The sequence below is a fragment of the Canis aureus genome, chromosome 31 (assembly GCF_053574225.1).
Source record: "Canis aureus isolate CA01 chromosome 31, VMU_Caureus_v.1.0, whole genome shotgun sequence".
Taxonomy (NCBI): Eukaryota; Metazoa; Chordata; class Mammalia; order Carnivora; family Canidae; genus Canis; species Canis aureus.
Window position 1 is genome coordinate 35272867 of NC_135641.1, and position 24265 is coordinate 35297131.

Sequence of the window (24265 nt, forward strand, 5' to 3'; positions counted from 1 at the left end):
GATGGAGTCCCACGTCGGGCTCCCTGCATGGAGCCTGCTTCTCCCTCTGCCTGTGTCTCTGCCTCTCTCTGTGTGTGTCTCTTTTGAATAAATAAGTAAAATCTTTTTTAAAAAAATATTTGTACAAGTAAAAATGTGTACCTGTGTATGTCAAAGCAAGGCAAAACATTGAAAAATCATGTAAGTAGGATTACTATCTTCGGTTTACATTTATATGCTTTAATCAATTTCTTAGCAATAACTGTCTGTCAAACTGTGTCACTATAGAATGTATTTTTTAATGTGTTCAGAGGATTTTTAAACTAAAATTGCTTGCAGTGTTTTTCAAAGTTGTATTTTATGGTTAATAAATTTGAAGTAGTTGACTGCTTTTATTGTTAAGGTTCTGTAGGCCAGAAATATTTTTAATTGAGAAAAATCTGTATTTTTCCTAAGGTGCATATAAACTCAGTTAATTATGCAAAATAAAAACATCTTTATTCCATTTTTTTTGAAATACATAAAAATTTTAGCTCAAGTATTTTTACCAGCATTGTTTTCTTTTCCTTTATTCAAGGTAATTTTTTTCAACAAGTATTTTTGTATAACAAAATTCATCAAATAAGATGTCTCTATGATTCCTTTCACTATCTCATCAAACTACGATGCTTCAATAAACAAAGGCTGTCTCAATTTCATCCTGTTCTATTACAGAATATTAATTTGTTCAGTTAAAAAAAAGAAGAACCTTTAAAAGTTTTTCTCAGAACACAAATTATTATGTCCCTCAAGTGTAGAACACCTATTTCTTAGATTTTTAATTTTTTTGGTTCTTTGCTGCTAAAAGAGTTTATTGTAAAATGAAAGTTCCAGCAATGGAAGAAAAATTAGTTATAAATATTCAGTGTAAAATACATTACCTAGACATGGGTGACTGGTTCATTAACTAGTCTAGGGAAGGAAGAGAAAGTTTTAAGTTGCAGTGATGAATTCAACTTGGGCATGGTTAGTTGTTGATGACTGTGGTACACACAGCTGGCAATGCCCAAGAAATATTTATGAATATTGCTTTGGAGTACAAGAGCATAGTGAAAGATAGAAATACGAATTTGGAAGTTTCCGGCACATGAGTAGTAGTTGAAACCATGTGAGTTGGAAGATTACTTAAGACATTTTCAGCCCTGATACTTGTTGAGCAGTTTCTGAGAGGTCTTTGTCTGGACATTGACAACAGAGGAGGGAATATAATGGTATCACTTTATTCTAAATGGCTTCTTCTAATTTGCTACTGTAACAAATTGCCACCAACTTGATGGTTTAAAACAACAAGTATATTCTTTCACAGTTTTGGATGCCAGAAGTCCACAATAAGTATCACTGGGCCTGGAGCAAGGTGTGTGTTTGGCCACATTCCCTCTGGAGGCTCTATGGGAAAATTTGTTTTTTGCCTTTTTCAGCTTCTGGGGGCTGCCAACATTCTTTGGTATGTGGCCACATGCCAATCACTGCTTCTTCGTCATATTGTCTTCCTTTCTTCCTCTGTGGTGAAATCTCCCTCTGCATCCCTTATAAGCTTACATGTGATTACATCGAAATCCCATTCAGATAATCCAGAATAATTTAATCACACCCATGAAGCCCTTTTTGCCTTGTGGAGTAACCACTGTTCGTAGGTTCCAGAGATTAGGATGTGGATATCTGTGGGAGTAGGAGGCCTATCATTACTTATATCTATCTAACCAAAATCAGTGTTGAAATTTTTCATCCTCTCTCTATCATCACTCCTGAATTTGGAAGACTCAGTACAAAAAAAGTAGTGCAATGTCTTATAATTTTTTATAACCTGAAATGACATTTTGGATATGTTGTATTAAATAAAATATGTTATGAAAAGGATTTTATTTAAAACATTTTTTCAATATAGTTACTAGAAAATTTGAAATTGCATATGAAGTTAAAATTGCATTTCTATTAGCACTAGTATAGAATGTGTATGAGTTTCAGTCTATCTTATAGAGAAATTGCTGTTTCCTTACAAATAAATAGTTAAAATTCTTGAAAGCTGCACACTAAGTTAATTAAATGCTCAATTTTATTTTGTATTTCAACTTTGCTCTATTATAATCCATATTCATTCAAACTATTTATTCCTGCTTTTCTCCATTTCACAGCAACAAACCAAATGGACTTCATGTGAAATTATTGACTACTCTGTGCCTCTCAGCCTCAATTAGCCCCTAATTCTAGGCACCTGGAAGCCAAAGCAAACCATAAGGAGCCACAAGCACTACCCCAATGTAGCATCTCTGGAAGGAAGTTTCACATGGTGAGTGCCAGACTGACTGTGTCCTAGAACTAAGAGGAAATAAGGTAATCTTTCAGAGTTTGACATCTTTCTTTCAAAAGAGGTTATATTCTAAAAGGTGAAGGGTGGTGAGGAAATCAGGGGAAAACATTTTTGATGGGGAAGGATCCAAGACGAACTTGTTGGAATGGAAGAGTGTTCCAAGAAAGGGATTTTGTGATTTGAGAGGATACCTGTATGTGGGCCTGGGGCAAGAGGTGGAGAAGAGTGATGAGAGGGGAAAATCTAGGAGATTCTAAGTAGTGAAGGTCTGGTGAGCGGGAGAAGAAGAAAGGACACCACTATTTACCAAGCCTCTATCTTTTGTTGGGTACCTTCATAGATATTATCCAAGATACATTTATAATATTCATTTTTGCAGGCCAAAAGTTTGAAGTGCAAAGACATGAAATGCTTTTCCTAAGGTCACACAACTAATAAGTAACAAGGGCAAATTTAGGATCCATTAATTAGCAAGTTGAGATCCTTTAGAGTGTTAAACTAGACTGAAAGGTGAATCTGTACGAGTGGCAAACAACTTGAGAAAATTTGGGAAATTTCAATGATAGAAATCTATGTGTGATTAAAGTGGCTCAGCAAAGTATTTGTACTTGGAACTATTTGTGGCAGCTGGGGAAACATCAGATCCAAAGGGCTCAGAAGAAATGGGATATTGGTTGGCCTTTTAACTGGTTAAGGTTTTGAACTTGAGCAGTTCCCCAGCATTGCAGTATATTTGTAATAAGCATAGACCTTTAGATTTTTTTATAAGTACCCCTGAGAAATATAAGCATCATTAAACTTTAGCCTCCCACAGACCTGAAAGAAGCATAATAATAAAAAAAAAAAACCCGTCCAAGTTTTGGTTGATCTGTAAAAATGAAGACATTAAAAGACCTATTCCAGTTCATAATGATGTGATTAGGGGATCCCTTGGTGGCTCAGCGGTTTCGCGCTGCCTTTGGCCCAGGGCACAATCCTGGAGTCCCAGGATCGAGTCCTGCTTCGGGCTCCCGGCATGGCTCCTGCTTCTACCTCTGCCTGTGTCTCTGCTTCTCTCTCTATGTCTATCATAAATAGATAAAAATAAATCTTAAAAAAAATGATGTGATTTAAGGGTATTATGACATTACTTCCGTCTCAGAATCCCCAACTGTGTACGTCTCAACTTATGGTGGTCTCCTTAGAAATCACTTCATTTTTGTTTCACCCAGAACCATTATGGGCTCAACACCTTTTCTTTAAATATTAGCATTCTCTTCATTTCAGTGGACTCTTCCATCCAAGGGCTCTGAGATATGTTACTTTATTAATGCCTTTCCCTGACATTACTGACCTCTAATCACTTAATTATCTGATCTATACATATCTATGACAGACCAGCTGGAGATGAGGGGAAGAAGAAGGCCTGGCACACTAACAAACTTGGCTCACCATAAATTTACAAGAACCAAATAGAACTTTCCTTCTTGCTCCTCTCTGGAAGCCTCCTTTTATTAATTGCTGTGGGATTTCCCATTTCTGACTTCTCAATATCTTTATTTATAGCTGTCAGTCTTGCATATCATTTAGCCAAAACAAGACACTTGTCTTAGGCTCCCTCATTTCACCTCCTCATTTCACTGGATCACTGCCTTGACATGCAGAGCTTTACATCCTTCCGTGAGATCTGAGGAAAAGAAAGTACTTTATAGCAAATAACTTTGGGGTGCCTGGGTGGCTCAGTTAGTTAAGCATCTGCCTTTGGTTCAGGTCATGATCCCAGGGTCCTGGTATTGAGCCTCACGTTGAGGCTTACTCTTAAAAATGTGTTTGTCATCATTTACTTTTCTCCTATTATCTTTAATTTATCCTTTTCTATTGATTCTGTTTTGTATCCTGAACAATGGCTAACCCTTCTTTTTTCAGTTTTGGTAAATCGATAGGGGAAAAAACATCACTGTTCTTTAAATTCACTTTTCTTGAATTCTGTGATTAAAATTTTAAATGTTTAGCAGACATCTCATTTCCTACTCAGTGAATTGTCTTTTGAATATCTATGCAACTTTTTTATTGATAAATTAGTATAAAGTTTGCAATGTTTTTAAACTTCTTAATGAGTTAATATTAAGCATTTGTCATATTCGTGATAAATTTTTTCATTTGTTGCATCCAACTAATGTGTAAGAAATGGTAGATATTAAAAAAAAAGAAATGGTAGAAATTAAGAAGGTTTAATTTTATCTATCACAGTGGTCATCATGATCTTTCTGGTATCCTCAAATACTTCTATACTTAGAAGTGCTTTTTATATTTCAGATTAATACATACTTCTATGTGTAACGTATCTATTTTTATTACTTTAAAATTGAATTCATGTGGAATTATTTTACTCTTTCTCATATCACCAATGTCTTGTTGGTCATCAAAGTAGCAAATCATCTTTGACTTATCCAGCTTAATTCCTATTTGCTGTCATTAACTTAGAAGATACAATTTTCCAAAATTAAATAAAATTTTATAGACTTGCTGATTCATTCTATTAGACATTAAGCATACTAAGTATAAGAATCATGTCATATTTGTATCCTTAGCACATAGTATAATAATTTGCTTACAAAACTGGGTTATCACCCTATGTCAGTGTCATGATAATTATTTTACTAATACAGTGCTTTGCAGGGTCTTCTTGAAATTATGCTTTTAACCAAGCCAACTTATGTATTATTCAGTTGTCCTTTTTCCTTACTTCTATCCATATTCTTTCTTCTTTCAGTGCAGCTTTAGATGAAGTTGGCATAGTCTCGTCCCTGTTTTTTATTCTAGGATTCAGCTGTTTGATTGTATGTATTAACCCAGTGTCTTTTCTTCTTTTTGACCACTGTAGATGACCACCCATTTCCAGGCTCTCAGAGTACCTGTATGCATGAGCTTTTCAGTGGGATTGGCCTTATCCATTCACAAATGTGGCAGTCTTCACTCCCCAAAAAGTCTCTATACTTTGGACTTTCTAATATCACCTGCAGTAAGGAGAACACAAAGATGTAATTACTCATTGATCCATGAGAATACTTGAATACTGATAGCTGACAGCTCTACAAAGACCAGAGTGCTCAGAGATTCCTCATAAGAAATTATTAAGCAGATTGCATTTGCCAAGAAACAGAACTTCATAGTTGATACATAAACTTAAGAAAAAGAAAAGAAGAAGGAAGAAAGGAAAGGAAAGGAAAGGAAAGGAAAGGAAAGGAAAGGAAAGGAAAGGAAAGGAAAGGAAAGGAAAGGAAAGGAAAGGAAAGGAAAGGAAAGGAAAGGAAAGGAAAGGAAAGGAATAAAAAAAAAAAAACAGACACAAGTCCTTAATGCTGGAAAATAGCTTCCTATGTAGTCAGATTGAACTTCTGTAAGGATATAGACTGAGTTCACAGTTTAAAACTTCTTGATATGCAGATTTAGAGAATGAAGAGGAGGGACAGACAGAGATGAATGCAAGGAATTAAATAAGAAAATACTGTGAAGATCTTGATAGAATAAAATTAAGTACCTATATTGCCTTTTATAATTTTTTAAAATTTTTATTTATTTATTCATAGAGACACACACAGAGAGAGAGAGAGAGAGAGAGAGAGACAGAGAGACAGAGAGACACAGGCAGAGGGAGCAACAGGCTCCACGCAGGGAGCTCGACATGGGACTCACAACCCGGGCTGCAGGCGGCGCTAAACCGCTGCACTACTGGGCTGCCCTATAATTTTTTTTTTTTTTAAATGATAGTCACAGAGAGAGAGAGAGAGAGGCAGAGACACAGGCAGAGGGAGAAGCAGGCTCCATGCACCGGGAGCCCGATGTGGGATTCGATCCCGGGTCTCCAGGATCGCGCCCTGGGCCAAAGGCAGGCGCCAAACCGCTGCGCCACCCAGGGATCCCAATTTTTTTAAAAAATAAACTTGAGGAAGGAAAAACAGGTTTACATGTTGTTTTACGACCAGTGAGAAGAAAAATAATGAGTCCGAGACTAAATCTGTGTGATAAGCCATAAAGCAAGATTTGTAGAAAGAACTGGGAGTATGAGACCTCACAGTTTTGCTTAAAGCCACCTCTATTCATTTTCATCCACATACCAGGCAAATAAGAGTAATGTAGAAATATTTTGTGTCTTTTATAATTCCATAATTATACACTTTTGTAAGATCCATATCATAATTTTCATAAAATATAACATTTTTTTATGTTCAATAAGAAAACTACGGACTTAAAATGTCTTTTTTGTTCATTAAAATAATAGTAGCCAACACTCATTGAGCACTCACTTATGTCAGACACTATGCTGAGTTCCTAAATCATGTTTCATTTTATCTCACAGAAGCTCTGTGAGATAATCAAGTGTAATACACATTTTACAGATTAGGACAGCAAGGCTTAACTGGTGAGAGTCATACAAATACAAGTGGCAAAGATGGGAACTGAACCTAGGAATCTAATCACAGACATACTATAGAACAAAACCTTAGCTAATACTGTCACACAAAATCTAATTTCCAATGTTAGTAATATAAAATTATTAGTCTTGTAAGAATTTTTGTATATATGATCACTTCAGCTTTTTTCTTTTTTTTAAAGATTTTATTTATTTATTCATGAGAGACACACAGAGAGAGGCAGAGACATAGGCAGAGGGAGAAGTCTCCCTGCAGGGAAGCTGATGTAGGACTCAATCCCAGGACATCATGCCCTGAGCCAAAGGCAGACACTCAACCACCGAACCACCCAGGCGTCCCTGATCACTTCACTTTACAGACTTAATCTTTTATCCATAGATGTAATAGTTGTATTTACAAAATATATTCTTGTTTGCATTAGTGATATACTAATAACAATTTGCATTTTTATTGATGACTCAGGGCTCTGACAAGAGCCATTTAAAACAATGGAAGAGATGTAGTTCATTGGATTAAATCTAAATTGAAAGGTCATATCTTCTATTTAGATCTCATGAATAAATCCATAACCCCATGACCTTTCAACAGCCTTCTTAATTGTAAATACAGGACCTGATAAGCAATGCGAAATGGTTATCTCCATAAAGGTTGAGACAGCAGTCTCCTCAGGTTTACCTAAGTGGCAATATTTTTTGATAATTCCAAAATTTAGAGTGGGTGATTATTGAAATATAATTCTACATTTAAAAAAAAACTCTTTGGAGATTTTGGAAGAAAAATGAATATTGGAGAATAAGGAATATATTAAAGGGTGGGCAGGTTTATGGGGATGATAAATTTTTAACAGAAGAGAGGGGCAGGAGATTTCATCAGGAAAGTAAATTTGCATATTGCTCCAGAGGAAACACATGAAAAGAGGGTAGATAATGAAAAGATAGTTTTGTTGGTTTATTTTTGTTATACTAATTTTGATATGCCAGCTGGGAGAAACATGTGTTCCCATTAACCTATGGTCCCTTGCTGCTGTTCCTAAACCCTCCAGATGGCCTTATGGCTAAAGATTGCTTCTGATCATCGGAGATTGGGGAAAAGGGCCTTTGTAGTCCCTTTGAGGATATTATTCAGTTTGGAAAAGAAACTTTAAGAAAACCGTATTTGATTTTTTCCATTTCTTTTTGTTTCGGTAAAATACATATAAAATTTATCATCTTAATCATTTTTAACTGTACAGTTCAGTGGTGATAAATATATCCATATTGTTGTGTAGCCATCACCACCAACCAACCCATCTACATAACTATTTTTATCTTGAAAAACTGAAACTTTATACTCACTAAACAATAACTCCTCATTCCTCCTCCTAGCCACCTGGCAACCACCATGTTACCTTCTGTTTCTATGAGTCCGCCTACTTCAGATATTTATATAAGCAGAATCATGCAGTATTTATCTGTATGCGACTGGCTTGTTTCACGATCAGAATGTCCTCAAGTTTCATCTACGCTGTAGCTTATATCAGAATAACCTTTCTTTCTAAAGCTAAATAATATTTCATCATGTGTATATACCACATTTTGCTTATATATTCATCTGTCAGTAGACACTTGGGTTGCTTCCACGTTTTAGCTATTATGAATAATGCTGCTATAAACATGACTACCAATATCTCTTTAAGACTCTGCTTCTAGAATTGCCGAATCATTTTCCATTTTAATTTTTTTAATTTTTTAATTTTTTTTTCATTTTAAATTTTTTAAAGAACCACCATACTGTTTTCTACAGTGGCTTTGCTATTTCCATTCCTATCAACAGTGCACAGGGGTTCCAACTTCACATCATCACCAATACATCTTTTCTTTCTCTCTCTCTGTCTCTTTCTCTCTTTTTTATGGATTAGTAACCATTCTAATGGGTCTGAGGTAGGATCTCGTTATAGTTTTGATTTCTATTTCCCTAATATTAGTGATGTTGAATATCTTTTCATGTGCTTATTGGCCATTTGTTGTATATTTTCTTTGAGAAATATCCAAGCCCTTTGTCAATTTTTTAAATTGAGTTGTTTGTTCTTTTTTGTTGTTGACTTTTAGAAATTTTCTATATATTCTGTATATTAATCCCTTATCAGATATATAGTTCACAAATATTTTCTCTGATTCTTTGGTTTTCATTTTTATTCTGTTGGTAGTGTCTTCTGTTGTGTAATTTTTTTTTTAATTTTCATAAGGTACAATTTTTTTTTTCATTTGTTTCCTGTGCCTCTGGTGTTAAGAAACTATTGCCAAATCCAATGTCATGCAGCTATTCCCCTATGTTTTTTCCTAGAGTTTTATAGTTTTTAATTTTATATTCAGGTATTTGATCCAGTTTGAGTTGATTTTTGCATAGGGTATTAGATAAGGGTCCTACTTCATTCTGTAGCATATGGATATTTAGTTTCTCCAACACTATTTGTTGAAAAGACTTTATTTCCTCATTGAATTGTTTGGCATGTTATAAAAAATCATTTGATCATATATATGAAGGTTTATTTCTGGGGTTCTCTGTTCTATTCCATTACCTCTATGGTAATACCACACTTTTTTGATTACTATAACTTTGTTGTAAGTTTTCATATAAGGAAGTGAGTTCCCAAGTATGTTTTCAATTTCAAAATTGTTTGACTATACAGATTCCACATGGATTTTAGAATGGGTTTTCTATTTCTTCACAAAATGTCATTAGAATTTTGATGGAATTACATGAATCTGTAGATTGCTTTGGATAGTACTGACATCATAAGAATATTAAGTCTTCCCATCCATAGATGTGATTCCATTTATTTATATCTTATTTAATATTTTTTCAGCAATGTTTTTGTGCTTTGCATTTTACAGATCTCTTATCTTGCTTAAGTTAATTTCTAGGTATTTTATTCTTTTTGATGCTATTATAAATGGAATTATTTTTATAATTTCCTTTTTCTTTTTAGCGTTTAGAAATGCAACTGATTTTTGCATGTTGGTTTTATATTCTGCTCTAATATTTATACTGCTGAACTCATTTATTAGTTCTAACAACTTGTGTGTGGCTGCGTGTATGTGTAATCTTTTTGATTTTCTACATATAAGATCATACCATCTGAGAACTAAGAACATTTACTTCTTCCTTTCCACTTTGGATGCCTTTTATTTCTTTTTTTTTTCTTACATAATTTCTCTAGCTAGAATGTCCAGTATTATGTGATATACAGGTAGCAAAAGTGAGTATCTTTGCCTTGAAGAAAATCTTTCAGTGTTTCACAATCAAGCATGAAGTTCACTGGGGCTTTTTCTATATGGTTTCTATTATATTGAAGTAGTTTAATACTTCTATTTCTAAATTGTTAAGTGTCTTTATCATGCATTTGAATTTTGTCAAGTGCTTTTTCCGTGTCAAAAATTGAGATAATCATATCATTTTTTTTCTCTTCTGTTAATAGTATATTGCTTGATTTTCATATGTTGAGATGTCTTTGCATTTTAGCAACAAACTCCATTTGGTCATTTTACATAATCTATTTAATATGCTGCTGAAGGGATCCCTGGGTGGTGCAGCGGTTTGGCGCCTGCCTTTGGCCCAGGGCGCGATCCTGGAGACCCGGGATCGAATCCCACATCAGGCTCCCGGTGCATGGAGCCTGCTTCTCCCTCTGCCTGTGTCTCTGCCTCTCTCTCTCTCTGTGACTATCATAAATAAATAAAAAAAAATTAAAAAATAATAATAATAATATGCTGCTGAATTTGGTTTGCTAGTACTTTGTTAAGGACTTTTTAAAAAAGATTTTATTTATTTATTTTTAGAGTACATGAGTAGGGGGAGGAGTAGAGGGGAGCGTGAGGGAGGGGCGAAGCAGACTCCACACTGAACACAGAGCCCTTCATGAGGCTCCATCCCACAACCAAGATCATGACCTGAGCTGAAACCAAAGTCAGACACAGCCAGCTGAGCCACCCAAGGGCCCCTGTTGAGAACTTTTAATTTATGCTTCTAAGGAATGTTGGTCTGTAGTTTTCCTTTCTTGCAGTGCATTTGTCTGTCTTTGGTATCGGGCTAATGTTTACCTCATAGAATAAATTAGGAAGTATTCTCTCCTCTTTAGTTTTCTGGAAACATTCAAGAAAGATTGGTATTAATTTTCTACAAATTTGGAAATGTTTGGTAGAATTCACCAGTGAACTTAACAGATCTTGGGCTTCTTTTTCATCAGGAGATTTTTGACTACTGATTCAATGTTAGTTAATACTAAGTCCATTCAATACTAGGTCCATTCAGATTTCCTATTTATTTGTGATTTATTCTTAGTAGATTTTGTGTTTTTAGGTATTTGTCCATTTTATCTAACTTATCTAATCTGTTGGTATACAATTGTTCATAGTACTCTCATATATTTTTTTTTATTTCTGTAGCATTTGTAATACTGTCCCCACATTCATATCTGATTTTATTAATTTGAATGATTTCTCTCTCTCTCCTCCTCTCTCTCTTTAATCCATCTAACTAAAAGTTTGTCAGTTTTGTTGGTCTTTTCACAGAACAAACTTTTGGTTTCACTGACTCTTCTCTATTGTTTTTCTATTTACTACCTTGTTTATCTTTGTTCTAATCTTATTACCTTCTTGCTATTAGCTTTGTGTTTAGTTTGTTCTTCGTTTTTTAGTTCCGTAAGCTGTAAAGTTTTGAGATCTTTCTTTTTTATACAAGATTTTTTTATTTCTTAATATCAGCTTTATTGGGGCATAATTAAAATAAAAATTGAAAGATATTTAAAGTGTACACTGTGGCGATTTGATATATATATATTTATCAAATATTGTATGTATACATTTTACATATATATGATATATATGTATCATATCATATATATGATATATATTATAAGGATTTCCCCATCTTGTTAACAAATACATCCATCACTTTATTTATTTACTTATTTGTTTGCTTACTTTTGGTGAGACCATTTAAGTTTACTTTCTTACCAAATAACAATTATACAGTACAGTTTTATCAACTGTGGTCACCTTCCTTCTTATTGCTTTTAAGATTTTCTCTTTGTCTATGGAAAAGTGGTCATAATGTGTTGTCTTAATATGGGTTTTTAGTATGTCTTAGAGCTTCTTGAGCTTCTTAGATGTTTTGATTTGTGTTCTATTAAGTCTGAGAGGTTTTCAGCCATTATGTCTCCAAATATTTCATTTGCCCCTTTCTCTTTCTCTGGGACTCCTCAACAGATATGTTGACTGACCTGATGGTGTCCCATAGGTTCCTTAAGTTCTGTTCGCTTTTTATCACTTTTTTCTTCTGTTCCTCAGAATCAATAATATCTATTGTCCTATCTTTAAGTTCATTAATTCTCTTCTCTACTTGCTCAAATCTGTCTATGAATCCATCTACTGAATTTTTCATTTCAGTCATTTTTATTGTTCAGTTCTGTAATTTCTTTTTGTTTTCTTTTTTTTTTCCTTTTCTATCTATTGGTATTTCCACTTTGTTCATACATTGTTTTCTTGCCTTTCTGTACATTTACTTTGTTCTCTTAATATCTTTAAAATTAAATGTTTTAAAGCCTTTATCTAGTAGATCTTCCATCAGGTCTTTTTCAGGGGCAGTCTCAGTTAACTTATGTTTTCCTTTTTTAAAAAAAGATTTATTTATTTATTCATGATAGACATAGAGAGAGAGGGAGCAGAGACACAGGAGGAAGGAGAAGAAGGCTCCCAGCTGGGAGCCCGTTGCAGGACTCGATCCCGGGACTCCAGGATCGCACCCTGGGCCAAAGGCAGGCGCTAAACCGCTGAGCCACCCAAGGATCCCCATATGTTTTTCCTTTGAATGAAGTATATTTTTCTGTCTCTATGCATGCCATATAATTTTTTGTTGTGGAAAACTGGATATTTGAATCTAGTAATGCAGTAACTTTAGAAATCTGATTCTCCACTTTCCCCAGAATTTTCTCATTTTTGTTTTTGTTTAATTGCCATAGGCTGTCTCTGTACTGAGAATCACCCTGAGGTGGAAACAGAAGGTCTTCTAAGGTCTTTTCTGACCTGGTGCCTTTCTCAGGCCATGCATAATCATGTTCTAATTTATCCCATATATTCAGTTGCTTTTCAATATCCTAATCCTGATGTCTGACCTCTAAAAGGATAAAATAAAGAGGAGAAAAAAGCCATTAGCTCTTGAAGTTCCCTGGAAGTCACTTTAGCCTGAAGTGAAGGGTCATACAATGATGTTTGGAAGTACAACAATGACCACATGCCTCTTTGTCTGTATCTCTGAAACTAAAAGCAAACATCAGCTGTGAGAACACAGATCCCCAATTTTTGGAGGACAGGGTTGTTCCTCACCTCCCCCTAGCTTCTGCAAACTGTGTATAGGCTGCTCCAATAACACCTGCATAGTTTCCTGCCATGGTGCTAGGGGTGAAGCATCCATAGCTGCTACTGTGCTGGAAGCTGAAATTTACTGAAGTTAACCAATTTGCCTCTAAGCCTTTCCCTGGCTGTTGCAAACCCTCAACAGCTTCTAGAGTTCCAAAATAATTACATTAGACAGACTCTGCTAGTGTAATTTTTGTGTAGGTGTGGAGAAAGATTGCTGGTGCTTCCTACTGTCTCTGCTCAAAACCCTCCTTGCTTGATATTTTAAAGTAGCTACAGACTTAGTTCAGCTATCATAGCAAAGAGAATATTTTATTTAATTACTATTAATTCAAATATGATAATTATATATATTACATATGTAATGTAATGTTTCATATCAATAGGTACCCTATCAATAAATTTTCAAATCTAATTTACTTAAAAGCCATACTTCTTTTCCCAGTAGTACAGGGAATTGTACATTTGTCTAGTCAATAAAAATGAAAACACATATAATGGAGAAAATGTTGAGTATGAATTTCTCACCTGAAATTTGATCTTTTTCCTATACAATATCATCAACTAATCACTAAAGTTGGATTAATGTAGGGGAAGAAACATTTAGATGTTTGGGAATTGTCTCTGTTAATCCAGTTATTCGTTTAGATCAAGTACAATCACTTCCCCCAACTTTCCTTCTTCAGTCATTTTTCTATTGATACAGAGCAGTGTCATTCATCCTAATGTGCTTACACGGTTTTTATCCTAAGTCAGAAACAATGATAGTCAGCCTGTTATTATACTGACAAGTTGACAACTTTGCAAAATGCAGATGACATTTTAAAGGAACATTTCTTTTTCTTTTTCTTTTTTTAAGATTTATTTACTTATTTACTTTATTTAGATAGAGAATAAGAGAGTGAGAGCACACAGAGGGGAGGGGCAGAGGCGGAGGAAGAGGGAAATGATTATAAGCAGACTCTGTGGGACCCAATGCAGAGCTGAATCTCAGGACTTCAAGATCACAACCTGAGCTGAAACCAAGAGTTGGACCTCAATCAACTGTGCCACCCAGGTGCCCCGGAACTTTTATTTTTCATTCATGTATCATACACTGAACCTAAAACACTTATTAAGTGCCTATTATATATAAGGTACTGCTTAAAGTATCATAGATGTACAAGAGATTAAGATAAGGTATCTGCCTTCAAGGAACTTCTAGTCCAGTAGTAGAAATAAGTAAATTTGGCTAAATATATATATATATATACCAAATAATCAACTGGTTCCCTCTTAGACATCATTAAAAGCACAAAAGGATAAAAATGAAAGATTGTTAGCTTTATCTATAAAGTCAGGAAAGACTTCACAGAGAAAGTAACACTAGATGTCTTAAAAGATGAGATAGGCTAGCAGGGAAAAGTGACTATGGATTAAGAAGCAACCTAAGGAGCTAGCATTCTAAATAGAGGGACTAGAATGGGCAGTGGCAAAAAATCATAACATGGCATAGAGAATCAAAAGCCACATGGCATGACTGGAGTATAGATTATGCGAGGAATCATGGCAAATACTATGACTGGAGAGAGACAGGGCCCAGGGCATGGCAAAGCCTATATAACAAGCTAAGATATTTGGGTTTATTGTAAAGATAAATGAAAGATTTTGTACATGGAAATCCAATAAACATATTTGCAGAAAACAGAAAACACTGAATCCTTATAGTACTCCAGGGACCATGAAATACATATATGTGAGGGTTAGAGATATATGTCAGAGAGTCAGATTATTATATTATTTACAACCTGAGAGCTTGGGATGGCCCATTTGTTTCTTCCAGGTTGTGATTCAGCACTTGTCTTTTAGGAAAGAGATGTGTGAGTCTTCTTTGGTTATGGTTTTTTTTGGATGATTATTTCTACTAGAGATGCCTGTTTCTACTGGAAGAAAAAGCTCCTATTAGGCAATTGTTAAGTACTTAGTTTTACTTCTTTATAGAATGAGAACATCTCAGTGTTTTGAATTGGATATTTTAAACTAGAAGTTGGGCAGCCACCTTCAGCCCGGGGCCTGATCCTGGAGACCTGGGATGGAGTGCTGCATCAGGCTCCCTGCATGGAGCCTGCTTCTCCTTCTGCCTGTGTCTCTGTCTCTGTCTCTCTCAATCTCTGTGTCTCTCATGAATAAATAAAAAAAAAATCTTAAAAAAAAAAAACCTGGAAGTTGCCTCTATTTTTTAAACATATATTTGTGATTTGTTTATTTAAAAAAAACAACATGGGACACCTGTCATAATATTAAAAATCTTAATTTTGAAAATATTAAAAATGTTACTTGAAAAATATCTAGTCTTAAACCTTACTTTTACCCAATAATTCCTTTCTCCATAGACAATGGTTTTAATTATTTTCCTATTCCCTGATATTTAAATACATATGATAATCTATGATGAGTTTTATTGGCGTTTCTAATTTTTATTTATGAACTAATATTATTTATTAATTAACCACCTTTACAGGTGCTATCATGATATATTTTCTACCACATTTTCCCAATGCACGTTATTAAATCAAAATGACTGCCAATATAGACCACTTCAAATCTAAGTAGTTCAGTACAAGAACATTTCTTTTTCTCTGTCTTTCTGTATCAGTTTTCAATTGTATAGTGTTCTCTTTACATATATAATTGATTTGTTAAAATGTTTGATAAGATCTACTCATTAGTGTCCCTATTTTTCATAAACTTATTCCTTCTTGCCTTCGATTTCCAACTGTGGTCTTAGCTGGTAGTTCTTCTGTAATCTTGGTTCATTATTTCACTTTTTTCCCTGATAAGATCCACCATTTCTTGAATCCTGTATTTTGATTTGATTCATTGATTGATTAGTTGATTGATAACTCTCTTGTTTCCTCAAAATATATCTTTAAGTAAGATATTTTAGAAAAGGTACAAAAGAGGGTATTTTCATGGATCTTTATGTGGCTAATTATGTTTTATGTTTTTATTGTACCTTATGACTGTTGATTTAAGTTTCATTTGGATATTGAAAATTATTTTTTCCCTCATATCTTTGGTAGCTTCCAGAGTCACATGGCTAGTGAAAAATCTGATGCCATTCTGAATCTCACTTCTTTGTTTTTGACATGTGTTTTCTGAAAAATTTTAGGGTACTCTCATTATTTCTGGTATTTTGAATAATAATGATGTGCTTTGATGTATTGTGTGACCTTTCAAGCCATATACTTGTGAAGTTCTTAGACAGTTGGTTCTGTTATTTCTTTGACAATGTTTTATACTTTCCTTTTTCTATTCTTTTCTGGAACTTCATTTAGTCAGACATTGTGCCTCCTGGATCAGTCTTTTAGGTCTCTGTTCTCTCATTTATTTTTTTACTATGAAATAAATAAGAAGATATATCTATGCAGTTTAAATCATAATAATAAATGGATATTTTTTGTACTAATCTCCCAGGTTAAGAAAAAATAAAAAATATTCCAGGTAATTTGGAAGCTTGTGATGTTTTACTTAAGAATTATATGCACTCTAGGTTAAAGAAGTTTGTACCTATTTATAGTTAAAAGATATATTTATTTTTCTTCCTTTTTCTCTTTGTTTTGTTTTGTTTTTTGGAGTGGCTATTGTCTTGTAAATATATTGTTTTCTCCTTTACCATGCTAACATGATTAATTACTTTTCTAATATTAAAATAAGACTGCATTCATAGGACAAATGTAACATGGTCTCTTTTAAAGATTGTCCTTTGTTTTAGTAAATTTTTTGCTTAGGATTCTTGTTTCAGTATTCATGCATGAGATAAATTTCCTTTCTCTTACTATGTTTAAGTTTGAAAACAAGTTAAGGAGTTAAGGTGTAATCCCTCTAAGCCAATTCTCCCAGTGTTAATGTAATACTCTGAGGTAGTTTTATATTTTGTCAACTTAGTTAAGCTGGAATTGTGTTTCTCAAAACTCTGTTCCCTTTCTAGTTCCATGAAAGAGCAAGCCTGAGAGACATTTGTGTGAACTTTAACAGAAGATGAAGCAGCAGTTACCATTCTCTGAAGGTCGGTGTAGAGTAGTAGTAGGTACCATTGCACCTTGCACATATTTTATGGGTTCACTTGCTCATCTCAGGCCCTCAACTTTCCTGCTTCTGTACTTGGTCTTTTTCAGCTTTGACTCTTGAACCAGATGCGTGTGGGCTAAGGGCACTAGCTCCTTCTGTGGGTAATTGAGGGTAGTGAGAGATATCCTCATGGGTTCCAGCGGATCCTTATTCTTCTCTGTTCATGTCCAGCTGTTATCTAATTGCCACCAATGTAGATTTACAATGACGTTAGGCCCACCAGAAGATGCAGAGGTAACAGCTTTCCATAAACCATTTTTTTTTTTGTACTTTGACTTTATTTTTCAGAGAAATTTTAGGTTCACAGCAGAAGGTACAGAGATTTCCTATGTATCCCCTGCCCCCACACATGCATAGTCTTCTCCATTTCCACAAATGATTTGATCTTCTCCTACAGCTGTGTTAGAGCTGATTCCAGAGTCTGCTCCATGAGCTTGTACCCTTGCACTTAGGGACCAACACTTAGAAGAGAGTTCATGCCCAATTGTTGCCATTTTGAAATTCTTAACAATTTTATCTTTGAATATGTGTTGTATAAGTAAAGGCTGATGAACAATAGAGTATGAGCTGGGTGCTTGCATCCTTGGCTAACAGGTGAACCTACCTTTCTGAGAGGAATGCTTGGCTGTTCATTCCCTGGCCCTTGCCAGATGACTGCTGCTGTCCTCTGGACCCAGCAGGCCACTGGGCAAAGTGCAGGAAGGATTGAGGTTGGGTACATACACTCCCGATATCTAGTCACAGGGCAAGCCCCAGGTGCTTGTGAGGGTCTACACTCACCCACAGGTGTTTCTTTTGCCCAAAGGTGTATAACATTAAGTAGGAAATAAAAACATCACAACAAATATAAGAGAGTAACAAAAAAAAAAGGTTTGGTTTTGTTTTTTTTACTCTGCTTTTTGAATAGGAAGTTCTGCATTTTCATTTTGTACTGGCTCCTTCAAATTATGTAGCTGGCCCTATCTAATTCCTACAATTAATCCCTTATTCTCTGTCACCCTTAGTTGTTTTGATTAAACCCTAACTTCTCTGATTAAATCTTAACTGGCACAAAGTAGAATGAACTATTCTTGAATGCTGATAGAACTTGTTTGTAATATGTTTGGGTTTGTGTCTTCATGGTAGCAAGACATTTATCTAGTTAATTACATTTTTAATAGTTATGATTATCCAGGATTTTGATTTCTTCTCGTCTGTATTAATATATTAGATTTTTCTAAGAACTTATTAGTTTCATCTAAGTTTTCAAATGTACTTGTTATGAATTTTCTCAGCTGATTAATCTCCATAGCATCTGTGGTTTTGTCCTCTGTGTCTTCTCTGTTTTGCTTAGCTTAATCTTGCTAGTGATTTGTCTGCTTAAAGTCTTTTCCCTGTTATATGTGTTTTTTTAAAGATTTTATTTGTTTATTCATTCATGAGAGACAGAGAGAGAGAGAGAGAGGCAGAGACACAGACAGAGGGAGAAGCAGGCTCCATGCAGGGAGCCCAACATGGGATTCGATCCCGGGTGTCCAGGATCATGCCCTGGGCTGAAGGCAGGCACTAAACTGCTGAGCCACCCAGGGTCCCCTCCTTATTATATGTTTCCTTTATATTTTGTTAATTTCTGTTCTTGTCTTTTTGCTTCTCCATTCTTTGTGTTTATTCTGCTGCTGTTCTAATTTCTTATGTTGGAAAATTTTATAACTTTGAGATTTTTTTTATAACTACTGTAAGAATATAAGAATTAGACAAATTTATTTTTTTAGTTTTTAAGGATTTTATTTATTTATTTGAGAGAGACAAAGAGCATGAGAGAGAGAGAGAGTACACAAACTGGGGGTGGAGAGAGGGGCAAGAGGAGAGGAAGAAGCAGATTTCCACTAATTAGGGCACCGTACATGGGGCTCAATTCCAGGACTCGGGTTCATGACCTGAGTCACCCAGGTACTCCAAGAGTTAGACAACTTAAATACAACAGTTGTAAACCAAATATATTTGAGTATATATATATAGAATAATAGTTCCCCCACTTGAACTATAAAATTTGGTATGTTTTCACAAATATGTACAACCATATAATCTTTAACTCCAGTCCAAATGGAGAGTACTTCCATCACCCCAGAGTTCCTACATCGTCCTTGTAGTCAGTGCTTTCCCCAGTCCTTGGTAACTACTAATCTCCTTTCCACTAATATGGTTAATTTTTGACTATTCTAAGTCAAAGATTTTACAAATATAGACATACAGAATTATCTTGAGGGGGACAGTTGTGAAAACTTGCTGAACCATTCTAACAGGCACAAACTTGGAAGTACAAAGATTTTATTTATTTGTAAGAGACAGAGAGAGAGAGAGGCAGAGAAGCAGGCTGCGCACATGTGGAACTTAATCCCAGGACTCTGGGATCACGCCCTGAGCTAAAGGCAGACGCTCAACCACTGAGCCGCCCAGGCGCCCTGTACTGTGTCCTTTAGACCAGCTTTGTTAAAATTGCCATCCAGACTCAGATTTTCCATATCAGTATGTCACAGCAGTAGTGTTAGTACCATTATTTTAGAAATATGTAGGAGAAATATGTATTTTAGTGGTTACGGTTATGGCAGGGTGCTGTTGTCATGTTGTCAATGGAGGAGTCTAGGAATTCTAAATGTTGTAATGCCTGAGAGTGCCCAACAATAACCAAGTGTACCATATGTTAGAGTAGGTAATTAGTTAGGCTTTAATGGGATGCCTGGAAGCCAGCAAAGGGGAAATCATGGTCAGCGATGGGGAAAGTCAGAGGCCCATCCTGACAGCACTCCAAAACAAAGCCACAAGAAGCCAGATTGAACCAGATATAGGCTCAAGACAGAGAAGGTCAGAGATTTTGACCAAGGGAGAAAGGACACAAAACCCTGCACCCCAAGAAATCCCCTTTCCAAGTAATAAATATTCTACTCCCTAGTTAGCAACTGTAAATAAAAAATAGAGACCCATACCCCATGGGGCACACCTCTCCCTTAGCTCACCCATTCTCACACCTCAAGAGCATATTCTCACTTTAATAAACTCTTCATTTGCATTGGCTCAACCACTGTGTCTGGTCCCTCCTTGAATTCTATCTTGTGAGGAGACCAGGAGCCTCTGGTGACATCCAGGAGTGGGTTGGGCAGAAGCCTCAGGGCCAGGGGTCTCCCCAGGTTACCTAGCAACACATATACTGCATAACTGAAACTAAGATCATATTTTCTTTTACATATACTAAGTATTTTGTCAGTGTTTTATATTATATGTCAGTATAAGTTTTCCAAGCATACAAATGAAGATAAAGTCAACACTAAGGAGACAGAGTAGATAGAAACAACCTAGTGAATTCACTCAGGGCTGAACCAACTGATTCACAGATTGCTCTCATTTGTACACCTGGTTTTGCATGCGGATAATGGTTAAGTGCATTTGAATTTTTAAAAAATATTCAGTCAGAAGCAACCTAAAAGTTTGGCACAAGAATTTTTAATATAATTACCTATATTGGGCAGCCCCGGGGGGCTCAGCGGTTTAGCGCCGCCTTCAGCCCAGGGCCTGATCCTGGAGACCTGGGATTGAGTCCCATGTTTGGCTCCCTGCATGGAGCCTGCTTCTCCTTCTACCTGTGTCTCTGCCTCTCTCTCTCTGTATGTCTCTCATGAATGAACAAATAAGATCTTTTTTTAAAAATTACCTATATTGTGTTGTAATTGTTAGCATGAATGATCAAGCCATTAAATAACCCATTAGTAAAATGTTTAAAAATATTTTCACATTTATTTTAAATCTAGGATCCTTAATAAAATTTCTAAACAAAGTGCAACCAATTTCTTTTATTTTATAGTTATATTATATACTCTAGTATATAATTTCTAAGGAAATTTCTATGAAATTATATACTCACTGATAAATTATTCACCATTTTGAAAAACCTGTATACTTGGAGTGAGTTTTGAACTTATCAAATGCTTATTCAGCATTAAGATTATAGCATTGTTATTTTTAAAAAGGCCTTCTGTATTTTTCTAATTTAAAAATTATCCATGTGGTCTGAGACTAAGTCTTATAGTGGTTGGGTTAATTAATTTTTTTTTAAGATTTTGTTTATTTATTCATGACAAACACAGAGAAGCAGATTCATAGGCACAGGGAAAAGTAGGTTCCCAGAGGGGAGCCTGAGGCAGGACTCGATCCCAGGACCCCAGGATCGCAACCTGAGCCAAAGGCAGATGCTCAACCACTGAGCTACCCAGGCATCCCAGGTTGATAAATCTTTTAATGTATTATATAATTCATCTGATAGCTTTCTATTTCCTATTTTTTTAAACCTATTTTACTTAGGAGACATTTCTTTCTTTTACTATACTTATCTGGTAATGGATTAAATTGATTTCTCTACTTTTCTATATACCATAGAAAGTTTAAGTAGCATCTGAATTTTCAAAATTACAGCAGAACTGTATACTTTATGATTTTAAAAGTATCGTTTCTATCTCTCATTATTTTATCCTATGTCCATTTCTTAGTTTTATTTAATTTTCTCATTCTTCTAATCATAATCGCCAGTGTTATGTTATTATCTTAATTAATTTTAAAGACCCTGTTCTTGAAAATATTTACTAGTTACTTTTTTAATTCATTTATGTCCTTTCTGCCATTATTTCTTTATTTATACATACTTTTTATATGCACTATTTATACATATTATTTATACAGTTCATATTATACATAGTTTTAACATCATTCTTAATCAGTACATATTTCTATGAATATACCAATAGTGACTATTTCTTATTTTGAATTATTTATATTATTTCTTTTTTTTTTTAAAGATTTTATTTATTTGATTGAGAGAGAGAGAGAGCACGAGTGAAGGGGAGGAGCAGAGAGAGAGGAAGAAGATTTCCCTGCTGAGCAGGGAGCCAGAAGTCAGGCTGGATCCCAGGACCCCTGGGATCGTGACCTGAGCCAAAGGCAGATGCTTAACCGACTGAGCCACCCAGGTGCCCCTTATTTATACTATTTCTAAATTTCCTCTTTTTTTTTACTATTATTTGGAATTGTGATAATTATCAATATAAATATTTTCTTGTGAATTTCTCCAATTACTTTCTGAGGATAAATTACTATAAGCAAAATTTCCAGGCTAAATTTTCCCTCTGTCTCATTCTCTCTAGTTCATTTCTCTCTCTCCAGGTTTGTTATACATTGCTAAATTAATATTCTCTTTAAAAGTTCACACAATATCCATTGTTATATATTTATAAATTTGCTTTGGAAGCCTATGGACATAGATTTAGATAATATTGGTCTTTTTCCAACTATCACTCTATTAAAAATATAAATGGGATCAAGTGATTCTATTCCTTTTTTGCAGTTTAGAAAATTATTCAAAAAAATCTCAAAGATATTTAGTTTTAGAATTCTGTTAATGAGGAAAAAAAAACCCAGTAGATATGAAAATAGTAAATTTCCGTCAAGATTTTGGTGCTATCCACAGAAGAAATAAGTTAAGTGATTTAGCACTTATTTGTAAACTTTGAACTCTAACTTTTCTCTAACATAGAGCTTTTACTTTATTATATAAATACGGAAAGGGAAGCATATCTAGAGTTATTAATGCTGTTGCTGAGATAAGTAAAGAAATATCAATGCGGAAAAGCAGAAAGAGGCTATTCTCTGTGCATTTCATAACCTCTCCCCTTCTAGCGCTCAGCTTCTTTTCTTGTCAAATTCTCTGTACTGTCCAAGGACACTCTAACTGTAGAAAAACGCATTTCAACATAATTTAGAATAACAAAACAACTCTCTTGGCCTGCCCTGATGTAGGCCTTCAGTTTTGTGTATTGAAATGATTGCTTAGAATGAGAGAACATAATTCTATATTCTAAACCCCTCAATTGTTTGTATTATTTGTAGTCTGAAGAGATGGGAAGATATGAGCTTCGGGGTTAAAAATACCTGTGGTCAAATTTGTGCCTGCCACTTCATTAGTTTAGTGACATTGGGAAAGCTAGTTAATATTCTAAGCCTCAGGAAGATTTAATGGTTGATGAAAATTTATATAAATGTATTCTTAAACCATCATTTATTATTTATGTAAATATATTTTCACTGTTCAGTTGATGTGTGTGTGTGGTGTGTATGTGTTTGTACACACAATTTAATAGGTTCAAGAAGCATAAGCATATGCAGTAACCATTTTTTCTGAAGGAGAAGACTTATTGAAGGGAGACTAGAATCAAATTTCAGATCTACCATCCATTAGCTACCTGACCTTGGATAAGTTACTTAATTGTTCTTTTGTTTTATGTATCACCCTTCTTCTTTTCTTATACTGGCCAGTTGAAGAAGTTCCTTGGGCAAAGTGAGTTTTATTCCTGGAGCAGATTCTTTTATCCCTTCCAGACCCTTTATTACACCCTAGCTAACCATCTCATTATGCATACTGCTAAGGTCAGAGAAAGGATGTCAAACAGCAAAAACCTCCTTTTGTCTTTCAGTGTCATTACTACACATGCAGTATATCTTTAACCTTTATACTAAACCACCACTTTAAATCCCTTTCTTTGGTCTGTCAATACTGGTATAATGACTGTGAAATTTTAAAAAACTGTGTACCAGTATGCTTAGAACATATGTCAAACTGTTCCTGCAAAGCGCTGGGTGAACCAATCCCCAAGAGACATCTGTATTGAATCAAGAACTCCCTGGGGCTATGAATATTTTGTTTTGTTTCAGTAGCTTTTTGTCTTTTTTTTCCCCTTATAATCTTTACTTGGGAAAAATTTGCATTGAATTCACAGTCTTCCCAACACAATAGCAGAAATAAAATAAAATGTATAACCAGCATATCATCAATTCACAGTTACAGTAATGTTTATGAATATGGCACGTACACGCCTGACAGATGTTTGCCTATGTGATTATTTAGAATTATATTTTTCATTGCTTCTGTGTAATGTCTATTAACAGAAAGCCAAGAGCTAAAATTTTAACTCTGAATAAATTTTTCACTAAAAAATGTA

At 34.8% G+C, this 24265-nt stretch overlaps 1 long non-coding RNA gene across 9 annotated transcripts in view; it reads left to right on the plus strand.

The window, feature by feature from the left end:
• LOC144302653 (uncharacterized) overlaps nucleotides 1–24265 on the plus strand; it is a 540109-nt gene that overhangs the window by 202380 nt on the left and 313464 nt on the right. For 7 of the 9 annotated variants that reach the window (XR_013369612.1, XR_013369615.1, XR_013369624.1 and 4 more), the window contains one exon: nucleotides 2151–2305. This is a non-coding gene — a long non-coding RNA (uncharacterized LOC144302653). Of the gene's footprint in view, nucleotides 1–2150; nucleotides 2306–8105; nucleotides 8172–17106; nucleotides 17186–24265 lie in introns of those variants that run through there. The other 2 variants (XR_013369614.1, XR_013369613.1) reach the window with 2 other exon arrangements.